Source organism: Ursus arctos, unplaced genomic scaffold, assembly GCF_023065955.2.
Source record: "Ursus arctos isolate Adak ecotype North America unplaced genomic scaffold, UrsArc2.0 scaffold_19, whole genome shotgun sequence".
NCBI classification, from domain to species: Eukaryota; Metazoa; Chordata; class Mammalia; order Carnivora; family Ursidae; genus Ursus; species Ursus arctos.
Window position 1 is genome coordinate 2,447,102 of NW_026622863.1, and position 22,453 is coordinate 2,469,554.

The 22,453-nt window shown below is 55.3% G+C and overlaps 1 long non-coding RNA gene across 1 annotated transcript in view; it reads left to right on the forward strand.

Annotated features, from left to right (window-relative positions):
* Positions 1–22,453, forward strand: part of LOC130544072 (uncharacterized) — a 296,307-nt gene that overhangs the window by 158,047 nt on the left and 115,807 nt on the right. The window lies entirely within an intron of this gene.

Here is a 22,453-nt window from a genome sequence, read left to right on the forward strand (position 1 = left end):
GAACAGAACACGGTCAGCAGCCAGTAACTGTGTTGTTATTGTGAAGGGAATTAATGACAATATTGTGTCATAAAAACCGACGGCCACGGTCCAGCCTTTGCTCTCATCTCTCTGCTCCCTGACACATGCCCTCGAGGCTCACAGCTTGCCGCTCCTCGAGGCTCCATGCCGTTTTGTGCCTCAGTGCCTTTGCATATGCTGTTCCTGCCCCTGGAGTGCCGTTCCCCTCTCCACCGAGCCAGTCCCCTCCTTTCTTCGAGACCCCACTTAAGTGCAGTGAAGAATTCAGGGTAACTATCTGAATATTTCCCTTCTTCCCCCCACCCTTTTTGGGCCGTTATATGCAAGAGCATATTCTCCCTTCAGCTCTGGGGTCACCTTCAGCCATCTCTCCCATGTGGCAGATGGACCACATCAGAGACTGTCACCTCCGCATTCACCCCGAGGTACAAGATGTCAGGACATGACATTGGGATAGAAAACAAGGTCCACGTGGCAAGACAAAGCCCTGCCATGCCAGTTCTCCAAACCCAAGCTACAGCACCCCCTCCCTCGTTCAGTGGGCAGGCGTTCACAGGCTCACGTGTGTGGCACATGTGGGCGGCTCTGGTTTACAGCTGGGGACCCATGTGAGGTCATTTCTGTCGTGGTCCATCGGGAGGGCAGACACGCATGTGGGCAACCACAGGCTTTGTGGGGGGCGTGTGTGATGGGCCAGCGGGTGTCCGAACAGAGATGGGAGAGGTCAGCCTGGTGTGGGGGCTGAGGAACCCAGGCCTGGGTGATGGAGCCGGTGAGGGGCGCAGAGCCTCCTTGTGGGCCCCTGCGGGCAGTGGGCTGTGAGGGTAGGCGCGGTCCGAGACCTGGGCCCAGCTCAGAGCATGGACGTCAGGGCGGGTGACTGCTTTAGCTTCCGCACCACTGTCCCACAACCAGCCGGCGGGTCTGGCCACCCCGCTTCACAGACGCAGGCTCCCTGGCCCCCGAGAGGGGATCCCCCTCAATCACAAGCCAGGAGGAAACAGCAAATCCGGGTGTGTCAATTACATGTATGTCTTGGGAAACTGGTTTCACCAAGGAAACAAATAAATAAAATAAAACAGACAAATAAATAAAACGTTTATTCTAGTGAGTAGAGACAGCCCACCTTTCTGCGCCCCAAGGAAGACCAAGAACATGCTGAATGGATGGCATCACCGTCAATCCTCTCACGGGCGAGGGGGAGGCAGGCCCTGGTCTGGGTGGGAGTGGTTTCCATGGAAACTGTCTGTCTACCGCCAGTGTCCCTTCCTGGAAGATGGCGTGGGGGGCAGCTCCTCACATTCTGATGGTGCACTGGTCGGAACCGCGGTGGTTGGCAGTGACAAGGCGGGTTGTCTGAGGCCTCGGGGGCTGGAGGTGGACAGTCTGGCCAGGGCCCCGGCTCCGCCCATCTTTTGGGTTCAGTGCCTGTGGGCTCTCAGGCATGAGGTGCACACCGCACCTGTGAGGCTCAGCCCCGGGCCAGGGAGAGGTGTGCCGTCCTGTCGTTCTGGAAGGGCCTTCTTCGGCAGCTCACCTCCGTCGCCCTGGCTGCCACTGAGTCACCTGACCACTCTCCACTGCAAAGGAGTCTGGGAAACTGCATATTTTTAGTCGGGTCCACTGCCAAGCCAAATAAAACCCAAATCCTGTCAACAAGGAGGAATGGGCGGGGAGCAGATGTGGTCAGGCAGCCAGCAGAGGGCTGAGTGTTGACGCTCTCTTGGTTTGAAGGTGAGGGAGACGTTTTTCTTTGCAAATACTCTTTTGATGAGATGTTTATCTCTTACTGTTCTGAAGATTTCACCCACAGCCTCATTACAAACAAAATGAATTAATATGTTGCTACCAGTTGGGAGCATAAGGGATCGGGTTTTGGCCAAGACTTCCCTAATGTAGATGCCTTCTTTCTTGTTTCACGGAGAAGGACATGGGAGTCCACCAGTAGCCGGTGTCAGAGTGGGGTTCAAATGGCAACCCCCTGGTAGCCCCATGGTCCTGGCCATGGCCAGTGAGGGTGCTCGTGGGGCCTGTGGAGAGTCCGGGCCCCGTGGGAATGGGGGTGGGGCTGCTCTGGGGAGGAGGGCCCCCCTTCTTGACCACATGCCGGGGGGCACCACGGCCTCCCTCGTCCTTCTGTGGCCCCCGCACCACCTCAGGCTCCTGGGAGAGCAGGGTGTTTCTGCCAGTGGGCTCTCCAAGCATGGAGCCTGGCCCTGGGAGCAAACTCGTTCTGCTTCTGGCTGAGAGCCTCCCCCTGACCTGGCTGCGCACTGCGGGGCCGGGCATCCTGGGGACCAGCTAAGGAAGTCCACTCCGCCTGTGTTCATGCTCTGCGATGCTGGGCAGGGCGCGGCTTCCCCAGCTGGGGCTTCCTCCCCTCAAGAGCAGGCAGCGCCGGCCCTGCCAGGGCTGCTGAGGGGACGCAAGCAGGGTGGCATGTGGGGTTCTCGTGGGGCCTGGCGCCTGGAAGGAGCACAGGAGTTGTGGTTGCCCTAGCCCCTCGACGCGGGTACCAGCCCTTGGGTGCCAGTGAGAGATGGGCCCATTTCTCAGCCTCGGATTCTGGGCCTGTACTGCAGGAACGTTGTCCAGGTTTCCCTGACAGGTTTGCTGTGAGTTTTAGAAAGACATTTCAATAGTTAAGGTTTGCAGAGCACAGATTGTCGGCCAGGCCCTGCACTAAGCGTTTCACAGGACCGGCTCTCTGGTGCATGGCTGGGTGTTAGCGCACACTCAGGGCAGCAAGGATCACATGTGTGCCCAGCTTGTCAAGCCTGTCCTGCAGCAGGTGACCCTCTCCTGAGCCCGGTTCCCCTGCCCAGCACAGAGCAGGATGTCCCTGACGAAGGTCCTGTGTCTTCCCTCACGCTCCACGAATCCCCAGAGGCAGCCCCGCTCCTTACCGTGGCCATTCCTGGAAACCCCACTGTAGGACAGGCGGTAAAGGAGATCAGGAAAACGCAATGCAGAAATTATGTTTCGCTGAAGTCGTGGTCCCCAAACAGGGCTGTCCGACAGCGGGATCCTGTCAGGGAGAAACAGCCTGCCCTAAAAGCAAAACAAGGAAGTCAGCCTCACCTTAAATTGGAGAATCCTTTTACCCAGGCCTGTCAAGTGGGCAATTATGGACATGTCTGCTGTCCCAGGGACCCTCTTCCGTGACACCTCAACAAGTTAACTCTTCCGTGTATGGCCATTAGGATTTGTGTCTTTGGTCCACTCTAGGATTCGGTAAACATTTAATTAACAACACGTCTCTCTCTGTAGAGTGTTGAAGGGCTTTAGGGCATTCTGTGGAGGAGAAAGTCTTCTCGAGAGACTTGCTCACTGAGGTCTGCTCTTACTGCACCTTCCTTTCTGGGAAGAGGCCCCAGAGCTACCCGAAATTCATCTTCAGACTGGGAGTGCTGTCACAGGCGGTCAGTCCCCAGTGTGAGCTGTCAATGCTCTTCCTCTCTTGCAAGAAGAATTCTGAGATGCAGACATCCATGGGCAATGCAGGTGCCAGTCAGGAAGGCGTTCAGCTTCGAGTCACAAGTAGTCCAACCTGCAGTGGCTGAAACGGGCACAGGGTCCCTTTTGTCACGTGATGAGGCAGAAACTCCGTGTCTAGAGAAACAGCTGCTGACATCTGCATTTGCTCGACCGCACAAGCCAGCATCCCAGGCAGCTTGCGTCTGTGCCCTGTCGCTGCTGTAACAAATGGCCACCAACTTGCTGGCTTGAAACAAGATGCATTTATAATCTTCAGTCTGCCTGCTGACATGGTCTCACTGGGCTGAATCCCACCAGCTGAATCAGCAGGGCTGGTTTCTTCCGGAAACTCTAGGCGTGAATCATTGCCTTTCCCAGCTTCTAGAGATGCCTGCGTCCCTCAAAGTGGGCCCCTCCATGTCCTCACCCAAGCTGGCAGTGTGGTGTCTTTCTGCCCTCCTAATCACATCTGTCCCTCCGCTGTCCTCTTCTGCCTGCCTCTTCCTTGTAAGGACGCCCGTGGTTACACTGGCCACTCAGTAATGCAGAGTCTTCTCCCCATGTTGATTAGCAACCCTCACTCCATCTGCAGCCCTGCTTCCCCCTGGCCCTGTAAGCTAACATTTTCACAGGTGCTTGGGATTGGGATGTGGACGGTTCGGGGGCGGGGAGGGTTGTCATTCTGTCTGCTACATTGCCATTACCTGTCCTGTTATGGTCTCAGGATAGCTGCTGCATCACCGGCCATCATGTCTGCATTCGAAGGAGGCAGGGAGGGTCCGTGTCTTTTAATCAGAAGAGCAGAGGGTTTCCCAGAAGCATCCCTAAAGATTCTGTTTACAGGTGGCCAGGGAGAAGGTGGGTGTGAAGACCCCAGCAAGCGTGTCCCTCTGCAGTGTTTGTTATGGCCTCCTTTCCAAGTTCCCGAATGCATGACAGTGGGTCGTCGTGGACCCGGGCCCAGGTCGCAGGAAGTGGTGGCTTCCCGAGCACGTCTGCAAAGCTGTCCATGGAGTGTGGCTGACATGGCAGTTCTGGAAGTGAACTTGAGGCTCTGCTCTTGGGATAGCGGGGCAGGTTCTGGGCTTCAGAATGGGCTGTCCTGGCTCCTAGCACCTTCTTGACTTGAGAACGAGAGAGAATGTGTGTTGGGTTCCAGGGGGTTGGTGGAGGTAGCACGGCCGCTGCCCAGTCAGGAGTGGGACCCTGAGCAAAGAGTGACCGTGGGCGGGTCTCAGGTGCAGGTACTATTTTGGCATCAATATGGCAGAGGAAGGGGTGTGGTTCCCCCATCAGGGGCTTCCATTTTACGGGCCATTCGGTCCTACCGCACATCGAACCCAATTAGAGATTGTGTATTCTACCTGGAAAACGGACGCTCGGTTCTGTGTTCCCAGGTAGGTTCTGGGACACTTCATTGTTGATTTCTCCCCCAAAGCACACTGGCTCTGCCGGAACTCATTCAGCTAACCTAGAGGTAAGGAAACAGATCTCACGGGCGGTGTGGGTCCCGGTAGAGGCAGGAACTACTGGATACTCCCCATCCCAGTGCCCACGCGCACAAACAGCCTGACGTTCCTGTCCATTCTGGACACCACACGCTCAAAACCATCTAACCATCTGGGAAAGAAAACGAGTCTCTTCAATGTACACTTTTGAACCCTCTTTGGCTGGTTGCTGTGCCGGCATTCTGTGGGGGCCACAGATAGGGACAAGGTGAGAGCCTGCCCTCCGGGGGAAGGGGGACACACACAGCTCCCAGGTGTTGGTGTCTGCCCTGTGCGGGCAGTAGACCCCCGATGGCTGCTGGGTGACCTTGGGCAGGTGACCTAACCTCTCGGAATCTCCATTACTTGGCCTGTGAAGGCCACAGGGAGGATCACTGCATGGAAGGGGCGTGGCAGGATCCACGCGAGGCGCCCCGAGTGCTCGCTTTTGGATGCACGCAAGCAGCTCAGATACCAGCGTCTGGGTAAACCCGGCCAGTGATGCGGCCCCACGGAACAGGGGTGGAACTCAAGTCCACTGGGTCAGGCTCTTCGCTCGCGCTCTCAGAACGAGCCTCACGCGATGTTGTTGAGGGCGGCCTCGGGCTCCGTGGTTAACTCCCCCTGCTCCATCCCACGTCCTCTCAGTGTCATGTGTCTATCTCCTGATGGAAGCCATGGAAGGGGGTCTGTGAGGCGTGGGCGCCGGGGGCTGGCTGGGAGGGCTGACCCGACAGTGAGGCAAGGGCTGCGGCCGCCAGGACCCTTCATGCCCACCAGCTGTTACTCTGCACATGAGATCACAGCAAGCCCCAGGAGAACACCGACAGGTAGTGCCCACCCACAGCCCTGGTTTGCAGGTGGGGAAACTGAGGCACAGAGCAGCAAAGCCGCTGGCCCAGTCCCCACAGCCAGCGTGGGGAAGGGGTGGTATTGGAAAGTCAGCCTGAGGCCTGATGTCGGGAGGAGTGAAATCTGTGACCGGGTCCCAGCACCCTGACCCGACCTGTGACCCCTCCCCCCAGGTCCTGTCCCAAAGCTTGGAAGGGAGGGTGAAGGGCATGGGGCAACTTCCCTGCAGGGAGGTGCTTCGGGGCACCTCTGTCATGTTCCCCCAAGCTCCCCCCAGCTCTCAGTCCCCCGGGGGAGGCGAGAACCTGGGAATTCTCTTATCTCTGCCGAGCAGGATGCGTCCTGTGTTGTGTCCCCACCAAGGTTTCCAAGCCCCGTGATGAGCTTGCAGATTTCTGCGGGCGATTGCTCAGCTGCCCTCCGGCCCAGCTTGGGGGGGAGGTGTGTTTTGTTGGCCAGGCTCCTTGCACCATGGCGGGGCTCCCCGTGTCCCTGGCCTTTTCAGCTGCTCCCGGCCCTCGGATCCTCAGCAGGCCTGTCCCAGCGGACAGCGGTGTGAAATGCAGGGGTGAATTCCTGCCCTCTGTGTTTCCGCCCATTCTTTGTGTAGAGGCCACTGTGGGTTCCCTTCCAGGGAGGGGGCCGCGGGGGACGCAGTGCAGGTGGGCGAGGGCAGGACAGGCCTGCCTGCGTGGCGTGGGCTGGGTTTCCGTCCCCCCTTCCCCATCAGTGGCACTTGTGAGAGGCGCTGTTACCAACCTGGGATGGATGGACACAGGTCATCAGTCGAGTTCTGCGCTGCAGTGTGGGCGGTGGGTCTGAGGCCCACCTCCAGTGATGGCTGTTTCAGAATGCCGATTCTCAGGCCTGGGGTTCAGAGTCAGCCCGGTGGGGTCTGGGGTGGCAGAGCTCACGCCAGACCCCAGGTCGTTTTGCTGGGCAGGCACATTGGGGAGTGCAGGCTGGCAGCTCGGTCGGCTCTGGAGTCCGGCTGCGTGTTAGTTCCCTGCCGCCTCCTGGTCTGTCCTTGTCCTGGAGCATCTAGGACCCTCCGTCTCTTCCACTACAACTGGGGTTGTGGGGAGGAAAGATTCACTCTTAATTAATTCTTAATTCTTATTGGCCATGACATTCAGAGACATGACCTTCTGGCAGTTTCTGGTCATCAAAAGCACCAGACGGCCCACACTGAGCTCAGACGCTCGGAGTCAGAAGCAGAGACCTTGAGTGTTCCGAGCACCCTCTGAGGCCCCACTTTAGGCCCACGCTATCTGCACTGGAAATTCCCAAATGATGACAGATAATACCAGGCACTCAACCTCTTTGCTGTCCCCTGGGGTCCAGGGACCCTGGATTGGGAATCACTGAGTGGTGATGTGATTCTCAGAACTGAGGGCATTGGGACCAGAGAGGGACTGACTCTTCTCAGGACACCACAAGGTAAGGAAGGGGAGTGGGACAGACACCCATGTTTCCCACAAGATGCTGCGGGACAGCGAGACCTCTCAGAGGTGCTCCTGCCAGATGGGACCAGTGAGCTCCCTTCTGGAAATGTCCACTGAGGTAGCATCAGGCTGGGCTGCGGAGAGAGGGCACACCAGGCCCGGGACACCTGTCACGCTGCAGGTCCCTCCCTGGCATCATAGATCCCACTTCCCCTCCTTGGAGGGGTCAGGTGCTTGGTGCCCCAAGGCTGACATGCACTACTGGAGGGCCAGCTGGTGGTGGAGGTGGTGCAGGTGGGCTCTGTTTCTCGGCTGAGCAAGCTGGAGGGGCAGGGGGTGGGGGAACTGCTCATGGCACCAGGCCACCCGCTGATGAGGGTGGGGGCTAGCTTTGACTTTGGGCCGTGGACAGATCCTCAGCACCGTCACGTCGGCAGAGAGGAGGCGAGACGGGCAGCCTGCTCCTCTGGCAGCATTGGCAGGTTCTTGGGCAGAAGGAGCTCAGACAGGCCTGCTACCCCGTTTGTCAGCTCCCGCTGTCCTTAAGAGTTGGTGTGGAGGGGAGCCCGGTGGGATTCTCAGAGGTTTGGGGTCCTTGTCTTCTGTGAACTTCTACTCTGGCAGGGAATCCCCAAATACTTTCTGATTCTGGGTTTCTGCTGACCCAAATCAGGAAGCTGTACGCTTGGAGTGGGTTTTATGTTTGTTGGCTTATGTTTTCCCAAAGCAGGGGTGCAGTAAAATGTGAAATATGGTGGCCAGACCAAATGGCCTCATGCTGTCTTCCTGAGACTTTTCTGGGGGAGGAACCCACACACTCACACACATTCACACGTACTGATTCTCATGCACACACATCAATTCACACACAAACCTACCCACATTCACACACATGTACCCATCGCGCACACACACACACACACACACACACACACACACACACACCCATGCTCTCAGAAGGAGACTGGCTTGGGTCTTAGAAACCAAGCCATCCACTTCCCACCCCTCCATCCCGAGCTCCTTCCTTCCGTCATCTGGGGGGCAGGGGTGCTCATGGGGTGTCAGATAATTCCTGAGCACGTCTGTTCCTGTTCACATTCGAGCTCTGCCACTGTGTGATCTCAGCCACGTTGCTGGGTGTCTCTGACCCCAGCTTCCCGCTTATGAAGTGGGTGCCATAACAGAACCCCACTCAAGGCTGTGTGGAGACTGAGCATGGGGGCATCTGGGGGAACACAGGCGTGTGTACTGCCAGGCTTGTGAGGCCTCGCACACTTGCAGGCCGCACCGATGCTACCGTTCCCCGCCCACCTCTCTTCCAAAGCCTGGCGGTCAGGCGTACCAGCCTGGCATTCTGTCTGCTTTTCCCAGAACAGGTCACTTCATCGGTCTGTGTGTTTCTGGGCATAACACGTGTTAGCTGTTACATGTCTCATTTTAACTTCGGAGTAAACACGGCCCTGCTCTCAGAGGCAGATGTGTAGACCAAGCCTTCTTGGGGCACGGGACGAGGGTGGCTCATTGATGCCCACACTGAAGGCACCTGCCCCAGCCGGGCACTGAATAGATCCAGTTCTCTCCACCAGGGGACCACGTGGTGGGGAGGAGGAGGACATGAGGCATTGAGCAAGGCAGTGTGTGGGAAGTGTCCACAGTCACCAGCCACTGTGGGCAGAAGGGTGAACCAGACAGTCCAGTGCTCCAATGGTGAGGGTGCAGAGGCCGATGAAGTCAGCAGTGGGACGTGGTATGCTGGAGTGGTGACGGGGTGAGGGTGCAGGGGACGCCTGTTGTGAGGAGCTGGAGCCCTCCAGGTAGATGAGGGAGAAGGATATCCCAGGCAGGAAGGGCCATTGCTAAGGCTCCGAGGCAAAGCTGCCTGGAGTGTCAGGCTCGGAGCTGCAGCTGCCGTGGCTTCCGCAGAGGTCCGTGGACCGCAAGCTGGGTCTACCAGTGATCTCCCTGCTCCTGAATGCTTGGCCGGCTGGAGCATTCTAAGACAGTTGGCTTTTTGTAAGCATCTAATAGAGGTGGGTTCTGAGTCCAAGAATTGTCACCAGGAGCCCCCAGCTCATACTGAAATAAATCCATCACGTACGGGATGATATCTCCATTGCAATGAACAACTGTGCATATAAGGCCTTGTTCCTAAGATTTTCTATCATGGAATTGTTCACAGAGTAGGCTGCCTTCCCCAGGAGTGGGGACCAAGAGAGAAACCTGCCCAAGTATGGCCTTTACGGGCGTCTCTTTATGTTAAGGGTCTCTGCCATCGGGGTGCCTGGGTGGTTCATTCGGTTGAGTGTCTGACTCTTGGTTTTGGCTCAGGCCATGATCTCCGGGTCATGAGAGCGAGCCCCGCATCGGGCTCCATGCTCGGTGCAGAGTCTGCTTAAGACTCTCTCTCCCTCTCCATCTGCCCCTCCCACTGTTCCTGTTTTCTCTCTTTCTCCCTCAAATAAATAAATGAATCTTTAAAAAAAAAAAAGCCCATGCTATTACTGCTTTGCATTCCACAGTATATGCAGAGGTATTTTAAAAAACCATTGTGCCCCTCCCATCATGTTAGTAAAAATGATGATTTTTGCATGCATCATGTTTATCTTGGGTCTTCTCATAGTCTCTGTTTGAAAAGCCAAGTTGACCTTAAGGTGATAGATAACCTGAACACAGTCTCCTCTTCCTAAATGTCAGTCATTCACACCTTAGTAAGAATGGCAACACAACTTTTTTTTTTTTTAAGATTTTATTTATTTATTTATCAGAGAGAGAGAGAACGCACAAGCAGGGGGAGCAGCAGGCTGACGGAGAAGTAGGCTCCCCACTGAGCAGGGAGCCTGATGTGGAACTCAATCCCAGGACCCTTGGATCATGACCTCAGCCAAAGGCAGACATTTCACCAAGTGAACCACCCAGATGTCCCTAGAATCGCAACATAATCTTAAGAGTAGGTTTTCGGTGACAACATAACCAGGATCCCTGTGAGGTCAGGAAGAGGGAATAGTGATGCTCTCCCCAAAGAGTCACATATAATGAGGGGGTTGGAACAAAGACATCTTGCCAGTTTCCCTGTTGGGTCTTACTCTCCCATAGTTCTCTGGTCTGTGGTCTGCTCTAACCACTGCCTGGCAAAGATCAGGGACAAGATTGGTGACTAACAGAATATAATAAAAAAACATTAAAAAAAAAAAAAGATTCTCCCATGGAAACTTCTCTCCCTGGCCAAGAGCTCAAGTGTCTGGTCCCTCCTCCATCACCCTCTGTTCCAGCCCATTGTGGAGAAGGTTTCTGATTTGTTCCTGTCTTTGTAGCCATCCATTTTCTTCCGATTGTCGGGGCCCTGAGAATATCAGCCTGTGGGCTATTTGTGGGATAGTTGGCATTTTTGAAGTCCTTGTGCAAATGCTTAAACTTTGTTCAATACGTATAACATGCTATCCTACATGGATATCAGCTTTTTAATTACTTAAATAATTAAGTTAATAATCGTACACATTCTGCTTCTAATCTATGTTCAAATCCCATTCCTGCCACTTGCTAGCTTTGTGAGTTTGGACAAATTACTTAACTTCTCTGCACCACCGTTCTCTAATCTACAAATGGGGGATAAAAATAGACCCTGGGCTGTGTGAGGATTAAAGTAGTGAATACTGGAGAAGCCCTAGGAGCGGTGGGTGGTGTACTCCTGTTAGCTCCCGGTTAGCGGAGTTTGCCCCATGCTGGGAGAGGGTAATCTGACTTCTCAGAACAGACAGTAGAGTGCACGATCATTCTTCCCTGTACTGCGAGCTTCAGGGAGTCTCTCCGGCTTGCGTGCACACATGGGGTCTGCATTGATGGAAGGTCACGCACAGCTTTGTGGCAGCAGGCCGATTCCCATGTTGGGGTGCACACCCGTTGGTGCTCATGGGGGAGGCAGCACGAGAGACTCCTCCCCACAGTGGGCTGCCCCGGTGGACTCAGTCAGGTTTGAGCCTCTGGTTTGCCAGAGTTTGGCTCCTGGAGCAGCCTGCCCGAGTGTGCAGAGTTGCCTGGCCTCCCAGATGCGCTCTTGGGTCACCCGGGGCCTCTGTGATGCCTCAGGCAGGCCTCTGGGGGCCTGTGCACAGGGGCCCTTCTGTTTGTGGCGGCACACATGCCATTTGTCTGTGGCATGGGGTGACTTGCTGGGCACCCCTTGAAGAGAGCTTGCAGAGTTCAAGGCTGGTCGCCCGGGCACTCATTATCAGATCTAATTGTGGGCTCGGATTTCACAAACCGGGGGGCTGCACAGGTGGAGGACAGGCTGCAAAGGTCACGCCTAAAAGCTTATTAAACCGCTGGTGTGAAAGGTAAGACCATCTGGATGCCATTTGACAACTTAAGTGGTAATTACACCATTTGGCGCAGGAATTAGAGAGAGCTGTGGCGGGGACAGCTTGGTTTGCAGGGGGTGGTTCTTTTGGGGCAATCCTGTCCTGGCATCTTGAGGTCCTCGTCCCTGCCGTGGCCCCAGCTTCTCCGCCAGGCTCCTCAGGTGCACCGTGGAGCAGGCGGTGTGGACGGGCAGCGCCTCCCCTCGCTGCCCTGCAGCCGTGATAAACAGGAACACCTGCTTTCCCAGCGCCCTCCACCGGGGGAAGGGGGCGGGGGTGGCTTCCAGCAGCGTTCCACCCCAGCAATATGGAAGTGTTTAGCAGGCTTTGCACCAGGCAGGGTAGCTGAGATCTGAACCTTCAAATTACAGCCATTCCCGGGCCGAGGAAAAGTAAATAAACAGTTCACAGCTGCAGCCAGCTCAGCACAGAACCGGCTATCTCTTCTGATTGCGGGACAAGTAATTAAGTGGGAAATGTGAGCCCTCAACGTCAGGGGGAGATGATAAAGGTCTGGGGGCAGTAAATCCCCCCAACTCCAGAGACCTTCCGATTAACCCATGCAGGGCCGGCAGGGGCGAAGCCCAGAGCAGGAGTGCTCCTTGAGCGATTATCAGAAGCTCACTCCCTAAATGAAACCCGCCCGCCTCGCTGCGCCTTGTTGGGGACATGATGAGGGTGAGGATCTGGACCCTCACCAGCACGCCCCAGAAGACACCTCAGAACAAGTGCTGTGTGCCTTAACGGATTGTTCTGGGCTGAATCATGTACCGAAAGTTCACATGTTGGAGTCTCAGCCCCCAGGACCTTGGGATGTGACTGTACTTGGAGAGGAGGCCTTTAAACAGATGATTAAGTCAAGTCAGCGGGGTGGCCCCGACCACCCTGGCTGGTGTCCTTAGTTGGGATCAGGACACAGACATGCACGGAGGGGCGGCCATTTGCGCGCCCAGGAGACTGGTCTCAGGAGAAGCCAGCCCTGCCCACGCCTGGATCTCAGGCTTCCAGCCTCCTGGGCTGGGAGACAAGAACTCTCTGTTGTTTGAGCCGTCTGTCCTGTCGTGCTTTGCTAGGGCAGCCGGAGGAAAGGGAGGGTGCTTTACGGGGAGAGCTGGCAGAGCAGTCTGTGCCAGGCCCCCTGTGAGGTGCGCACATGGCACGTGCTTCTTGTTCCCACCGTGGCAGCGGCATCCCGTCTCTCCGACGGGGAAGCTGAGGCCTGCAGAGGCTAAGCCAGTAGGGCAGACCACACAGCCAGGACGCATGGAGAGAGCCCGTTCCCCGGAGCTGGGGTTCTCAAACCTGCCTGGGAAGTGTTAGAAAGTAGAGGTTCTGGGCTCCACCCCAGATGCAGGGAGCAGGACCTGGGAAGCAGTTTACAAGGCACCCTGGGGATTCTCGAATGTAGCCAGGGTTCAGAACCACAGCTTTAAGCCCAATCTTCTTGCTGGAATTCTTTTTTTTTAAAAAAGTAGTGGCCCAGCAGGAGCTCATGTCCCGTCTTTATTCACATTTTTCTCCTGTGTGAGCCTGCCTCACTGTGGTCTTCCTCCATGGTCAGCCAGCTTGTGTTTCCTACCAGCACAATCTCTGGAGCCCAAATGCCTGGGTTCGAATCCAGACTCCTCAGCTTACTTGCTGTGTGACTTCAGGAAAGTCACTTGACCTCTCTGGGCCTCAGTTTTCTCCTCTGTAAAATGTGGCTAATAAGAGTAACTACCTCCTGGGTTGTTATTAACTGAGTTAATGTTTGTAAAGTGCCTGACATCTGGACAGTGCCAGACATAGGTTTGTTAGGAACAGAGTAACGGTCTCATCTATTTGGCCCTTGACTGTAGGATGCTGGATGGTGGGGGTAGGACTGGGAGACAGAACCCTAGTCTGACCAGTTCTGTATTTCCACCGGAGCACGGAGGGAGCTTCTGGGAATTTTAGTGGGAGGGGACAGGGCACCATTTGTCCAAGATATTCACCCCCACCTGCCCTCACGACACACACACACACACACACACACACACACACACACACACACACACACACTGCTCCTCTGAGGGGCACTGCGACTGTTTCCTAGAGGAAGCATGACATCCCCAAGTCGTAGAGGGATGCACACACAGAGTCTGAGATGTCGTCGAAATGTGATTTCTTCGTGGAAGACGAGGTGTGATTCGGACAGCAGGGTGCTCAGTGGGCCCTGCCTGGTGTGGGTGCAGACTGGGTTACGGAAAATCTGGTGTCTTCCTGTGTTCTCGGCACCGTATACACCTTTCTCCTTCTGTACTGAATATGTGCCCTTTTCATAAAACCTGGCTGAGTCACCCCTGGCAGAGTCTTTCTTGGAGGATGTTTTCACATTTCCTGGACAGTCTGGTGGCCTGGCAGGGCTGGACGCCCCTCTGTCCTCCCCCGCCGAGCACATGCCTGCCTGTTTGCTGGCTTGTGGCCCTGGAGGGGATGGGTGTATGCTACCCTGCTACATGTCTCCGGGACCCTCTTTTGGGGGCAGGTCACAGAGCGGAATGCCGAAGTTGCTGGTTTCATGCAGGTGTGCGTCTCTGGGCTGGGGCTCCTTGGAGAACTTTGCGGGGGACTTTGGGTCAGGCTGGGATGAGCTCCCAGAAGAGGCCTGGGGACAAGGACAGGAGTGGGTCCTGGACAGCCCGGAGAGCCCCTACTGTGTGCTGGCACCAGGGCCCCTTGGCTCCGTCTCCACCTGCCACTCCCCCAGAAGCATCTGTGTCCCCGTGTCCACTTCTGCAGGGCAGGGACAGGATGTGTCCTACTCTAAGGGCTGCTGGGGGCAGCAGACACAGTAAAACAGGTACCAGTGTCTGCTGCCTGGTAAAGAGGCTTTGGCCATGGTTGTGCCTGCTTTTCTTCGTGCTGCTCTGAGCTGTGTCCATCTGCAGGCCAGGGCCTGGAGGTCAGAGAGGCACATTTACTCAGGCCTTCAGCCAGGAGGTAGAGCCCCAACCAGGTGCTGTGCCTAACAGGGAAGCAAGCCAAAGTGCCCACCCTGAGGGAGGCAGCCATTCAGTGGAGTGATTTCCCTGAGAGCCACAGGCAGTGGAGGGGAGGTTTGAGGACTGGTCTGCAGTCACACAGTCAGTGAATGCAGACCCAGATAATCACAAACCTGAAAGGTTCTAGGACAGGTGGGCCCAGGCTGAGGAGGACAGTGGAGACCAAGTGAAGTCTGTCTGGGCTGGGATCTGAGCTGGGAACTGAGTAGGCATCTGAGTAGGGATCAGAGCAGGGATCAGAACAGGGATCGGAGCTGGGATCTGAGCTGGGCAAGACACGAACAGTGTCCAGGGCAGAGAGAACAGCCTCTGTGGACAGCTCGTCTCAGCAGCTGATTATCTCCCCTCCCACAGTCACAGAATGTTCAACTAGGTCCCTTGCTACCCAGAGTAAAGCCCAAGTGTCTCCATCTCCCCTGCCTCCGTGCTGAGCATGCAACAAGGCCCGGCCAATGAGCCTTGCAGCCTCCGGAGTGTGCCCATAAAGGGAAGGGCAGGCCCTCCTCTCGGCCCTTTGTCCCCGCCCACTGGCTGGATGCATCACCACAGCCCACGTGGATGGACCCAACAGTGTCCGAGGAGGAGGAACCCCAGTGAGTTTGGAGTGCAGAGCTCAGAGCTTTATGTGAGAAAAGCACATTCTACAAACACCTGGTTTCAGCGACGAATATTCTGGTGTCTGTTAAGTGCAGCGGAAGCAAGCTTCATTGGTGAGGCTGGGGCAGTGGCCGGCAATCCCCACTGTAAGAGCAGGTCTTTGGCATAATTTTGGGAATTACTCTTGGCCATTCTGCCTGTGATCCTGCTCCTGGTGCTCCTGGAGGTAATGCAAGCCGCGTGACGTCCTCTCCAGTAGCTCGCACCGCATTCGGCCCGGGAGCTTTGGTTCTGTGGGAATGACGCTCGTCTGACAGCCTCGTAGGTCATGGGACAGACTTTGCCATTTCCCCCGAGAGCCACAGGCAGCCGAAGACAGGTTTGAGGACTGGTCTGCGGTCACACGGGCAGTAAATGCGGAGCCAGGGCTCGGACGCAAGTGCACGGCCCCGATCTTTTCTCTGGGTGCCTGACTACACCGAGGAATGGTGTGGGTATGGAGGGATGTCCCGTCGAGGGGTACACACTCTACTCACCTCTCCCCTATCCTACCGTCTGCCCTGCCCACAGCTGCCTGGGGGAGCCTGGCTGTGCTTTCTCCAGCCCTGGGAGCTCAGTCAGCCTCTCATGCTGGGAGTTGGGAGTCTTCTGGAAAAAGGTTTCTTCCATTCTTAGCGCTCTGGGGGAGTGGTCTCTGGACTTGCCCTGGACATGGTCCAGTTCTAGATTGAAGGCACAGAGGTGGGCAAGAGCCGGGGGCTGGCCCTGACAGGTACCCCTGAGCTGCTCCAGCAGCACCCCTCCCTGGGGCATTTCCCAGACGCATCAGTCGGTTTCCGTCAGGATTTCTGTTGCTCGCCACTGTGGTGTCTTCACTGGGAAGTGGTGCCAGGCATTCGTCGTCTGCATGTTTCCTCCACTGGAGAGTGCTTAGGGTTCTCAGAGCTGTTGCTCTCTGGACCGACCCTCTTCAGTTCCATTAGCCTTCACTTCGGGCCCCACCCGCTTCTGCGTGAGACCCATTTTCTCAGGGGTTCTTGGTTTGTGTTTCTGATGCTGCCCTGCTGTGGACAGGATGGTATCAGGTTGCTTTTCATACCAAAGGGGGGACTCTTACCATCACTGGGGTCATGCAGATTGGAGCATTGGGCTGCAGCCCCCACTCCTGGGGTGGGGGCCCCATTTCCCCATTCTGCGGAGGCATCCCCTTCCATGTCCAGGGAGCCCCCTGTGCCAGCAGAGCTGGGGATGTTGCAGGGCCCTCTTTGCCTTAGCTCCTGCCCCTGATGCCCCTCACTGGAGCCCCATTTGGAATTTCTCTTCTGGGGAAATGGCCCAATCCCTCCCTTCTCCATGCATCTTTCCCAGTAACACTGGGACCCTTCTCAGGCTTTTCTGGACCCTCCTCCCCACTAGGGGGAAAACGAAGGACACTTTTGCATTTGGTCCTTGAGTCTGCTTCTTGCTCATGGCGAGGGCTCAGGAATGCCTCTCACGATCCCTGCATCTCAGTTTCCTTGTCTGCAAAATGAGGATCAAAAGTAGTCCCCCAAACCCGGGGGTACTTTGAGGGTTTCATGAGTTACTGACTGACACGAGGTCTGGCAGGAGGTCAGAGGTCTGAGAAGAGTCAATAATGGGGCAGGACCAGATGTGTGAGGTTCGGCAGTGCCGGCTGCATGATTTTAGAGGTCCAGGGCAAGATGAAAGGGGGCCCTCACTGAAACATTGTGAAGGATTTCAAATTTCCCACAGCAGAACATCGGACCAAGTGTGGGGTCCTTCTGAGCCCGGGCCCCTGCACCTTCTCACCCTTGCTGGAGTCCCTTGAGTATTTACACCCTGCCCCGGAAGGACCCAGGAAGTGCCAGGACCCTTCAGACACCAAGAGGTCAATGGCTGATGAGACGGGGTTCACTGCGGGAACCTTTGCTTTTCAATCCGGGATCCCAGTGCAGCTGTGTCCAGACATGATTCTTCAGTTGTGGAGATCTGCCCGGTGCCTAAGAAATGCTCTGTGTTGGGGGAGGGCATGCCTTTGGGACAGTCCCCCCCCTTGAATCCTGACCAGGGACTGGCCCAAGGGTCGCAACCCCTTAGAACTGGAAACAGCTGACTTCTGGTTCTGGGTTCCAGGGTGGGCAGCCCCACCCAGCAGGAGGACATTGCACAGAGAGGCCCGCTGACGTCATTGCAGAGGTGATTTTTACGGAAGCGGGTGCGGGGCCATAAAGCTGTCAGGGTGGACCTCGTGCCTCGGTCCCCTTCTCACCCATGCCTGTCATCTTGTCCTCAGAAGGCCCAACCTCCTTGGGCTCTCACCTCTGAGAGCGAGGCCGGGGCACAGGAGGCCTCCATTCTCCATGGGCTGCAGCCTGCCACTCGGTGCCAACAGTGCTTCCAGGTTAAGCACCTTGTTAGGGTAATAAATGGGATGAAAAACAGTATTTCACTGTATTTTTTCCTGGGGTATCATGACAGATTGAGGGCCTGTGGCTCGAGGCATGCTGGCTGATCCCAGCTCCTGTGACCCCGAGGCTGGGGAGCAGATGGGCATGTCGCAGACTTCCCCTGCCTCCACCTGAGCCCAAGGCCCTGGCCTCCCGCTCACTGGCTATCCTGCCAGCGGCGCCTGTGGGAATGTTGGGCCCGCAGAAGCCCAGGCCCGTTTCTCTTGCCCTGAGAGCCTGTGGGGCCGCGTAGGTCCCAGGGGAACACGTCATCCCGATGGGCAGGCTGCCCAGCCCACAGCTAGCTGAGCTGTGTGGGGAATGGGCCTCCCCTTCCTCCAGCACCAGGACAGGAAAGGGCCCCGACCAGGGTGTCTGGGCGCCTGGCACCTAACTGGCCCATCAAAAAGAATGGCTGCTTCGTTGCCATCTGCATGATGATAGAGGGGTCAGGGTAGTCACTGTCCAGACTCAGAACACATCAGTTCAGTAGCCAGGGACACTGGTCACTCTAACGACTATGACACCAGCCCTCACTTGCGAAGGGTTTGTTCTGTACCAGGCGCCGTTCTCTTATCATCTGAGCGAATTTTCCAACAGCTCCATGTTAGTAACAGTGATAAAACCGCGCCACACCATGTGGCTCTCACAAAGGCCTAATACAGAGTGACTCTTGAAACCCTAACAACCACCCCATGGGGTCGCTACTCTAATCACCCCCATTTTGCAAATGAGGAAATGAGGTTCAGAGAGGCGAAGTGACTTGCCCAAGATCACTCAGCAAATAAGTGTCCAGAGCTAGAATTTCTCTTGGCCAGTCTCATCCTAGAGTTCATGCTTTTAACCACTAACATACTCCGTCTGCAGCTTTCAGGCAATATTTGGGCATGAACGTGCCATGGGTCACATCACTAGAGGCTGGTGCTCAGGTGGGAAGGGAGCGGATTCTCCAGGGGGCTTCCTAGAGATGGTGAAACCCCAGAACCGAGCCTCTAGATGTGGGCAAAAGCAAGTGAAGTTAGATCAATCAATTAAAAAAATAGTCCAATAATCCTCCAGTAAGACTTTTCTTTTTTTTTTTCCATTTTTTTTAATTAATGATTTTTTATTATATTATGTTAGTCACCATACGGTACATCCCCGGTTTCCGATGTAAGGCTCGATGACTCGTTAGTTGCGTATAACACCCAGTGCACCATGCAATGCGTGCCCTCCTTACTACCCGTCACCGGGCTATCCCAGCCCCCGCCCCCTCCAGTAAGACTTTTCGATGATATTTATGGATTCATATTCTACCACTTAATGCATCTGATACTCGTCCAGGACTTAGTCTGTATTGGGTGCTGTGCTAAGTGCTTTAAAGATACCAACTCACCAGCATGTATCCCACAGGAGGTGAACTTGCCTACCTAGGGTCTCTCAGTCCATACATCTGTGCGTGCAGGGTGCAAACCTGGGGACTCTGAGCTCCCCACTGCAGAGTGTCCACCAGCCTGAAGACAGGGCTGACTTTGTGAGCAGGAAGAGGGCTAACTGCCGTGTGGGTGGTACAGTCTGTGGGCTGGGGTGGGGGGCACCTGTCAGACCCCTGCCTGAAAGCTGTTTCCCAGTGCCTGCCATTCTGCTGCTGGAGCTTTCCCCCCGGTGTCTCACAGGCCCGCTCCCTGATCCAGGGGTGAGATGCAGGTCCCTCCTGCACCCATCGCAGAGGTCAAGGACCCGTCAGGTCTGGCACAGCCAGGTAGGGACTGCCAGCATCCCCTTCCTGGGGACTCGGTCAGCCTCTGCAGCCCAGCCTACCTTGGGGTTGGATGTGGCCACTGACTGACTGTGCCCACACCTGGTGTGCGCTGAAGAGCCCCCAAGACAAGAGGAGGGCAGATGCATGGGATGGATGGAGCTTGGGGCCCTGGATTGCGCGGGAGCATGCCAGACTATGATGTGAGCACGAAACCAGCTTTCCCTGCGTTGGGACATGATGTCCCTACAGCATTCCTGTCCTGGCTGACACAACCTCCCAGCATCTGGGCAAATGCAAGAAGGGGGATCTCAAGGTCCCTTCCTCGTGGGAGAGGCTTTAGTGCAGCCTTGCACCTGAAAATATGGATGGGCCCACGAAGGAGGGGACGGGTGCAGCCCCACCTCAGCCCGTCTCCCCACACTCATTCTCTCTCCTGTGGGTGGCTTTCAGGCCCTCTCATCCAGGCTGCTCTCTGCCGCCTCGGGGCCTTTGCATAGGCTGTTCTATTTCCTTGGCACCTGTCCCCGACATCCCCCCCACATGGGGCCTTTAGTTCTCATGCTTTGGATCACCGCCTAAATGCTCCTTCTTCTGAGCTCCCACTATGGGGTTCAGTCACCCTGTTTTAGGCCCCACAGCACTGGGCACATCTGTGATCTGTAAGCTCCTGGAACACAAGGACCATGGCTGCCAGGTCTGCTGATGGGTCCCTCGCCTATTGCCGTGTGGGTGTCTAATTTGTATTTGTTAGATGGCCAGTAAGTCAGTGAATGAAGTTCCTGCGGAAGGCTTGCTCTATGTCAGGTATCCATCGCTCGGGGGCTCAGTGTCCAGAGGCCCATGCGACCGAGCCCTGTCATATCTGCATCCCAGCAAGGCGCGTGCCTCTCTCAGTGTCAGACCAAGACGAATATCACGTTTTCTTTTCTTCTTTTTTTATTTACTTTTTTTAAAGATTTTATTTATTTATTCGACAGAGAGAGAGGCAGCGAGAGAGGGAACATCAGCAGGGGGAGTGGGAGAGGGAGAAGCAGGCTTCCTGCTGAGCAGGGAGCCCGATGCGGGGCTCAATCCCAGGACCCTGGGATCATGACCTGAGCCACCCAGGCGCCCCAATATTGTGTTTTCTTAAGGCCTAGGGCCCCACTTCTGTTTCTCCTCACATCCTCGTGTGTCTGTCGTCAGAAAGCGTCTTGTCCTTGATATGGACATATGTCCTCGAGGACATATGTTCTAGTGTCTCTTTCTGCCCTTAAAATTCTTAGCCCATTGATGATGGATGGATCACCAGTTAGGTTGCCTTAGGATGGAGGAGACGTAATCCTGAGAACCGCTGCCGAACGATGGCCCCTCCGTGCCGTTCCGGTGCTTGCTGTCTCACTCAGCCTCCACAAACACGCCACAACCGTCCCGGGTGAGGGAGGGGTGGCTTCCATGTCACAGATGAGGAGCAGACTCAGAGAGGGCAAGTAGCTGGCCCAAACTCGCACAGCTGGAAAGTGGCCGATTCAAACTCAGACCCAGCTGTAGGCCGGGTGCTTATGCATTCGCTAGGAAGAATCTTTCATAAAGTGTAGCTATAACATATCGGGGTTTTTCACAGGCATTCTGCCGAAAAGCCTTCTTTGCTGTGCTAGCTTGGGCTGCTTAAATGAAGTGCCACAGGCTGAGCGGCATATACACACGCATCTGTATTTCCCGAAATGTGTGTGGGGCCCATCCTCTGAAAGGGATTAATATGCATCTCATGGAGGATCAAAGCAAATACGCTTGTGAATATTATATTAAACAGTGGGATAGAGTTCCTTGCTGCAGGATTTCGGGGAGTCATTAACGTGCTGATGTGACTGGTGAATCCCTAAGGTGGTCTGAGGGCAGGGCGCAGCAAACTTGATCACAGACAACTGCCGCTGCTTTAGGCTTTGCAGGTCATGTGGTCTTTGTGGTTGCCACCTAAAGCAGCCACAGACAGTATGTAAATGAGTGGGTGTGGCCCTTGCTCCAATAAAATTTTATTTACAAAAACAAGTGGTGAGCCAGCTTTGGCACATAGGTGGAAGTTCGCTGACCCCAGCCTTCGAGTATGCAGTATTTTCCCAACATAGTGGACCGTGTTCATTTCTCAAGGAGGGTTCACATTCCAGGGAACATCCTCCTCATCCAGCAGCCCTTGGCCCTCAGTCGCTGTGCACCTTCCCTCTACTCCTTGTCCGTTGTTCGTGCCAGTGCCGTTGGACAACGGGACGCCGTTCTGTGAGGCTCATCCGTGGACTGGGGTAAATCCTCTCCATTCCTGTTCAGACTTTACCCTCAGTAGTCCAAACCACCTTGGGCTGGGCCCCACGTGAGACTTTTCAGTACTTCTAGGGTTCAGCAGAACCGAGATGCCCCCCCCCACATTATCACAGTATTTAATAAGTCCGGAAACATCACACATTGCAGGAATGCTGTTCTTTCTTCTTCCCATTAGTATCGTCACCTGTCCCTGTGACCCGCGCGTGTGTGTGTGTGTGTGTGTGTGTGTGTGTGTGAGAAGAGGGAGGTGGCGAGAAGGTTTGCAGTCGCGGGGCTGGGGGGGGTTAATACAGGGTTACATTCGGCAGCTACTTCCATGGACAAGTGAAAAGTGTTTAGTCTTCGTGTTTAAGCCGATGGCTCTGAATTCATTCTGGATGGAGAGTTTTGGAAAAGGGGGACTGTTTGTGTTAAGATGGACGTGGATATAGTCTTTCAAGGTACAAAATTTGTGCTGACTTGGTCCAAAACACAACCGCCTCTGGTTATGTCTGGTTTCGACTACTCCAAAAATGTCCAAAATTCCAGACAACCTCTTGGGCTTAGAAATAAAAGTCATTAATCCTGCATTTGAATTTAATATTTGAAATTTTATCCTAAACTTTTTTTTTCTTCCACATGAATTAACTTTTGAAAAGTTGGAAAGAAACCTACGGTCCCCCCCCCTTTTTTCTTTTTTAAGGGAACATTCTTAGCAAAAGGGTATAAAA